The sequence below is a fragment of the Bos mutus genome, chromosome 14 (assembly GCF_027580195.1).
Source record: "Bos mutus isolate GX-2022 chromosome 14, NWIPB_WYAK_1.1, whole genome shotgun sequence".
NCBI classification, from domain to species: Eukaryota; Metazoa; Chordata; class Mammalia; order Artiodactyla; family Bovidae; genus Bos; species Bos mutus.
This window is the reverse complement of record NC_091630.1, coordinates 58,652,620-58,659,984: the sequence shown is the minus strand read 5'-3', so window position 1 is coordinate 58,659,984 and position 7,365 is coordinate 58,652,620. Positions and strand designations below refer to the sequence as shown.

Below are 7,365 nucleotides of genomic sequence, written 5' to 3'. Positions count from 1 at the left end.
ATTGTAAAGTAATTACTGCTAAGTCACTTCAGTCTTGTCCGACTCTGTGCAACCCCATAGACGGCAGCCCACCAGGCTCCCTCGTCTCTGGGATTCTCCAGGCAAGAACACTGGAGTGGGTTGCCATTTCCTTCTCCAATGCATGAAAGTGAAAAGTAAAAGTGAAGTCACTCAGTCGTGTCCGAGCCTCAGCGACCCTATGGACTGCAGCCTTCCAGGCTCCTCCATCCATGGGATTTTCCAGGCAAGAGTACTGAAGTGGGGTGCCATTGCCTTCTCCAGTAAAGTAATTAGCCTCCAAAAAAAAAAGAATCTACCTGTGATGCTGGAGACTTGGGTTCAATCCCTGGGTTGAGAAGATCCCTGGAGAAGGGCAGGCAACCCATTCCAGTATTCTGTCTGGAGAGTCCCATGGGCAGAGGAGCCTGGCAGGCTACAGTTAATGGAGTCTCAGATGACTGAGTGACTTTCGCTTTGCAAGGAGAGAGTAACTATCAATTATAATATTTTCCTGTTGCAAAAATGAATCTTCACTTCTCAAAGAAAGTAAGTGCTCAGTCGTGTCCAACTCTTTGCAACCCCATGGACTGTAGCTTGCCAGCTCAATCGTGGCTGACTCTTTGCGACCCCCTGGATTGTAGCCTACCAGGTTCCTCTGTCCATGGGATTTTCCAGGCAAGAATACTGGAGTGGGTTGCCATTTCCTTCTACAGGAGATCTTCTCAACCCAGGGATTGAACCTGGGTCTCCTGCATTGTAGGCAGATGCTTTACCAACTGAGCCACCAGGGAAGTCCATTCGCAGGTTGGTATAAACCTGTCAGGATTTCTGCCATAAGCTGTATGAGGTCACCGTGGAACCGCAATGCAGGGTTCCTCACTTGCTTCCCTCATTTGCAGGGCGTGTCATTCATTCACACAGGCACACTGTAGAGTTAGTAAAGTACAGCAGAAAGCATGTTTGCTAGGAGAACAAAGAACTAGAGCTCCTAGCATCCTTGCCTTGTCCTGAAGAATCCCGGATGAGCCCCTAACATGAAAGGTTGCTGCTGAACCACAAAAGACGCCAGGATTCTTGGCCTCTGGAGAAGAAGAGTTCAATCTGAGGTCAGTGATGAGGCTTGATCGCTCAGACCTTTTGTGTAATAAAGTTTTATTAAATTATAAAAGAGATAGAGAAGGCTTCTGACACAGACATCAGAAGGGGATGACATGCTTACATGAATCTTCACTTCCCAAAACATCCCGATGAAGTGTTTTAAGTACAGGGAAAGGGTAAGGGGAGCCATCATGTGAAAAGGGCTAGGGTAACTGCGGTTTTTGAGAACTTGGTGGAAGGAAATAATAGATGTGACCAAATTTCAGACACAGTAATCTATTCAGTTTTGTTGCTTCTACTGGACAGATTTCATTGCTCTATTTGAAAATGTGGAACATAGTTACATGAACAATTGTTATATATTCTCACGTTTCAGAAAGCAATGAAATAGGAAGAGAAAGTTCAGTGCCTGACCCCACCCCCCATGCCCCCAGAGAATCCTTTAGTTTCAACTCCACCTTCAGACTCAGGGGACAGGGGTCCACTCTGAGGCTGAGAGGAGGAGTGGGAAAGGGGTGGCAGTCCCCCAGTCCAGACAGCCTTGAGCACAGACATCAATAATCTTGTGGGGCCAGCTCTGGGGTGGGGAGATGCAGACAGGGTGAGTATAGGACTTAACAAGGTCTTTGCCCCACAGAGCCGACATGGGCACTGCCTACAGCATCCCACATACCAGATTCCCCTACTCAGCCTCAGGGAGTCATCCCTCCCCATCACGCCCTTAGGATGCATTCACAGCTCCTCTCAGTCTGCTGCAAGTTACCAATCGGTGATCCTTTTCCTCATAAGCAACATTGCTTAGAAACATATATGACATTTGACTCTTAACCAGGTTGCCAGGGGAACAGAGCTAGGATGTCAACCTCAGGGAATAGTTTCTTGAAGAAAAACAAAACATAGGTTAGCATTTACCCACAACCTAAATGCAAGAGCACAGAGAAACAGACTCTGCAGTTTCTAAACCTTGTCAACCTACAAGATGAGAAGCTAGATTTCCGACAACTAGGAAACAGGCAAGACCAAGCAAAACCGAAGCCCCTGTGTGGCTGAAAGTTGTCACAAAGATCTCATCCCTGACTAAGTGACTGCCTTATTTGCTGCTGTGTTTCTAGTGCCACACAGAATGTGTGTGGGGTGTGTGTGTGTGCTCAGTCACGTCCAACTCTTTGTGACCCCATGGACTGTAGCCCACCAGGCTTCTCTGTCCACGGAATTTTCCAGGCAAGAATACTGGAGTGACTTGCCATTTTCTTCCCCAGGGATTGAATTTGTGTCTCCTGCACTGGCAGGTGGGTTCTTTATCACCGTGCCACTGGGGAAGCCTGCCGCACAGAGTAGGTACTCAGTGAACGAGGCAGAATAAATGAACAAGTGAACTCATAAAAGACCCTCCTGAAGCTTGACAACTGAAAATAAGAGGGGCCCGATTAGAAGTAGCAGGACCCTTCCTCGCTGAGTGAAGTGGAAGGTGATGCCCAGTAGGGGTGTGGGGACTAGTTTACTTAGAGATAAGTGCCATTCAAAAGCCACTCCCGGGGTCAACCCAGATAGACAGAAATATGTTAATAGGCATTAAGGAAAATTAATGGAAATTTATGACAAGGAAAATGTATATAGTTGTTTGAATACTTGGTTTAAGAAGGCAGAGATGTCAAAAATTTGTGAAGATTTTTACCTACAGAACTGTTAAAATATAACTAATTTCCTGAAAATTATTGCATTTTGGAATTTTTATTCTTTTAGTTCAAAAATTTCCTCTAGTTTATTGCAAATTAAACTTTCTTTGCATAAATGTAGAAATCAGATCAGATCAGTCACTCAGTTGTGTCCGATTCTTTGCGACCCCAGGATTCGCAGCACGCCAGGCCTCCCTGTCCATCACCAACTCCTGGAATTCACTCAGTCTCACGTCCATCGAGTCAGTGATGCCATCCAGCCATCTCATCCTCTGTTGTCCCCTTCTCCTCCTGCCCCAAATCCCTCCCAGCATCAGAGTCTTTTCCAATGAGTCAACTCTTCACATGAGGTGGCCAAAGTACTGGAGTTTCAGCTCTAGCATCATTCCTTCCAAAGAAATCCCAGGGCTGATCTCCTTCAGAATGGACTGGTTGGATCTCTTTGCAGTCCAAGGGACTCTCAAGAGTCTTCTTCAACACCACAGTTCAAAAGCATCAATTCTTTGGCACTCAGCCTTCTTCACAGTCCAACTCTCACATCCATACATGACCACAGGAAAAACCATAGCCTTGACTAGATGGACCTTTGTTGGCAAAGTAATGTCTCTGCTTTTGAATATGCTATCTAGGTTGGTCATAACTTACCTTCCAAGGAGTAAGCATCTTTTAACTTCATGGCTGCAGTCACCATCTGTAGTGATTTTGGAGCCCAGAAAAATAAAGTCTGACACTGTTTCCACTGTTTCCCCATCTATTTCCCATGAAGTGATGGGGCCAGATGCCATGATCTTCGTTTTCTGAATGTTGAGCTTTAAGCCAACTTTTTAACTCTCCTCTTTCACTTTCATCAAGAGGCTTTGGAGTTCCTCTTCACTTTCTGCCATAAGGGTGGTGTCATCTGCATATCTGAGGTTATTGATATTTCTCCCGGCAATCTTGATTCCAGTTTGTGTTTCTTCCAGTCCAGCGTTCCTCATGATGTACTCTGTATAGAAGTTAAATAAGCAGGGTGACAATATACAGCCTTGAAGAACTCCTTTTCCTATTTGGAACCAGTCTGTTGTTCCATGTCCAGTTCTAACTGTTGCTCCCTGACCTGCATATAGGTTTCTCAAGAGACAGATCAGGTGGTCTGGTATTCCCATCTCTTTTAGAATTTTCCACAGTTTATTGTGATCCACACAGTCAAAGGCTTTGGCATAGTCAATAAAGCAGAAATAGATGTTTTTCTGGAACTCTCTTGCTTTTTCCATGATCCAGTGGATGTTGGCAATTTGATCTCTGGTTCCTCTGCCTTTTCTAAAACCAGCTTGAACATCAGGAAGTTCACAGTTCACATATTGCTGAAGCCTGGCTTGGAGAATTTTGAGCATTACTTTACTAGCGTGTGAGATGAGTGCAATTATGCAGTAGTTTGAGCATTCTTTGGCACTGCCTTTCTTTGGGATTGGAATGAAAACTGACCTTTTCCAGTCCTGTGGCCACTGCTGAGTTTTCCAAATTTGCTGGCATATTCAGTACAGCACTTTCACAGCATCATCTTTCAGGATTTGAAATAGCTCAACTGGAATTCCATCACCTCCACTAGCTTTGTTCGTAGTGATGCTTTCTAAGGCCCACTTGAATTCACATTCCAGGATGTCTGGCTCTAGGTCAGTGAGCACACCATCGTGATTATCTGGGTCGTGAAGATATTTTTTGTACAGTTCTTCTGTGTATTCTTGCCATCTCTTCTTAATATCTTCTGCTTCTGTTAGGTCCATACCATTTCTGTCCTTTATCGAGCTCATCTTTGCATGAAATGTTCCTTGGGTATCTCTGATTTTCTTGAAGAGATCCCTAGGCTTTCCCATTCTGTTGTTTTCCTCTGTTTCTTTGCATTGATGGCTGAAGAAGGCTTTCTTATTTCTTCTTGGTATTCTTTGGAACTCTGCATTCAGATGCTTATATCTTTCCTTTTCTCCTTTGCTTTTCGCTTCTCTTCTTTTCAAAACTATTTGTAAGGCCTCCCCAGACAGCCATTTTGCTTTTTTGCAATTCTTTTCTATGGGAATGGTCTTGATCCCTGTCTCCTGTACAATGTCACGAACCTCATTCCATAGTTCATCAGGCACTCTATCTATCAGATCTAGTCCCTTAAATCTATTCCTCAGTTCCACTGTATAATCATAAGGGATTTGATTTAGGTCATACCTGAATGGTCTAGTGGTTTTCCCTACTTTCTTCAGTTTAAGTCTGAAATTGGCAATAAGGAGTTCATGATCTGAGCCACGGTCAGCTCCTGGTCTTGTTTTTGCTGACCGTATAGAGCTTCTCCATCTTTGGCTGCAAAGAATATAATCAATCTGATTTTGGTGTTGACCATCTGGTGATGTCCATGTATAGAGTCTTCTCTTGTGTTGTTGGAAGAGGGTGTTTGTTATGACCAGTGCATTTTCTTGGCAAAAAGCTATTAGTCTTTGCCCTGCTTCATTCCGTATTCCAAGGCCAAATTTGCCTGTTACTCCAGGTGTTTCTTGACTTCCTACTTTTGCATTCCAGTCCCCTATAATGAAAAGGACATCTTTTTTGGGTGTTAGTTCTAAAAGGTCTTGTAGGTCTTCATAGAACCATTCAACTTCAGCTTCTTCAGCATTACTGGTTGGGGCATAGACTTGGATTACTGTGATATTGAATGGTTTGCCTTGGAAACGAACAGAGATCATTCTGTCGTTTTTGAGATTGCATCCAAGTACTGCATTTCAGACTCTTTTGTTGACCATGATGGCCACTCCATTCCTTCTGAGGGATTCCTGCCCACAGTAGTAGATATAATGGTCATCTGAGTTAAATTCACCCATTCCAGTCCATTTCAGTTCGCTGATTCCTAGAATGTCGACATTCACTCTTGCCATCTCTTGTTTGACCACTTGCAATTTGCCTTGATTCATGGACCTGACATTCCAGATTCCTATGCAATATTGCTCTTTACAGCATCGGACCTTGCTTCTGTCACCAGTCACATCCACAGCTGGGTATTGTTTTTGCTTTGGCTCCATCCCTTCATTCTTTCTGGAGTTATTTCTCCACTGATCTCCAGTAGCATATTGGGCACCTACTGACCTGGGGAGTTCCTCTTTCAGTATCCTATCATTTTTCCTTTTATGTTCCAAATAATAGGATGTGCATGCATGCTAAGTCTCTTCAGTCATGTCTGATACTTTTTGACCCTATGGACTTTCACTCGCTAGGCTCCTCTGCCCATGGGAGTCTCCATGTGAGAATACTGGAGTGGGTTGACATTCCCTCCTCCAGGGAGGCTTCCCCACTCAGGGATCAAACCCACAACTCTTATGTTTCCTGCATTGGCAGGTGGATTCTTTACCACTAATGCCACCTGGGAAGCCCCAAATAATAGGATAGATTTTATATATTGAATGCTCCCTTGTTGGTTAACAAATAAAGGTGAAAGTCACTCAGTCATGTCTGACTCCTTGTGACCCCACGGACTATACAGTCCATGGGATTCTCCAGGCCAGAATACTGGAGTGGATAGCCTTTCTCTTCTCCAGGGGATCTCCTTAACCCAGGTCTCCCGTTGTGGGTAGATTCTTTACCAGCTGAGCCACAAGAGAAGCCCAAGAATACTGGGATGAGTAGCCTATCCCTTCACTAGTGGATCTTCCCGACCTAGGAATCAAACCGGGGTCTTCTGCATTGCAGGCAGATTCTTTACCAACTGAGCTATGAGGGAAACATATACTTGATATTTCTTTTTTTCTTTTTTTGGTTTTGCTGTTATCACTAGCTCTTGACCCATCAGAGATAAAGCTAGGTTACTATCCTGTGATTCAGCTCAATCAAGTACATTTCTGAACTCACAGAGTCACTTGGGAGTGTTTGCCGGGGCTGTCAGGTGAGGTGCACATTTGAATTAGTACATACATTTTTAACAGGGGTGGCTCATGTCGTGTATGCAAACCCATCATAGTTAAGGTTAATTTATTGACTGAATTATAAAAATAAGTCTCTTCTTCAAACCAGCAATACAGAGTCTAATATGTACTTTTTTTTTCCTTATGGAGTAAGGAAGAAGAGGGCTTCCTAGCTGGCACTAGTGATAAAGAATCCGCCTGCCAGTGCAGGAGATGTGGGTTTGTTCCCTGGATTGGGAAGATTCCCTGGAGAAGGAAATGCAACCCACTCCAGTATTCTGGCCTGGAGAATCCCATGGGCAGAGGAGCCTGGCAGGCTACAGTCCACTGGGTCACAAGAGTCAGACATGACTGAGCACATGTGCGTGCTGTATGCTAAATCACTTCAGTCGTGTCTGACTCTTTGTGACCCTGTGGACTGTAGCCTGCCAGGGCTACATGGAATGGTTTGCCATGACCTTCTCCAGGGGATCTTCCTGACCCAGGGATTGAACCTGAGTCTCTTATGTCTCCTGCATTGGCAGACGGGTTCTTTACTGCTGGTGCCACTAGGAAACATCATAACACACAAAAAAGCTAAGAATTACAGGCATATTCAGATACAAACAAACATGATTAGTTGTGGACTTATTTTATTGAATAAACAGATTCAGTGCCTCCCTAAGGATCTTGATATG

General features: G+C 44.3%; 1 non-coding gene across 1 annotated transcript; it reads right to left on the bottom strand.

Annotated features, from left to right (window-relative positions):
- Positions 1-719: 719 nt before the first annotated feature.
- On the bottom strand, positions 720-791 carry TRNAC-ACA (transfer RNA cysteine (anticodon ACA)). The gene has a single exon. It is a non-coding gene; the product is annotated as a tRNA-Cys (tRNA).
- Between the last annotated feature and the right edge of the window lie 6,574 nt (positions 792-7,365).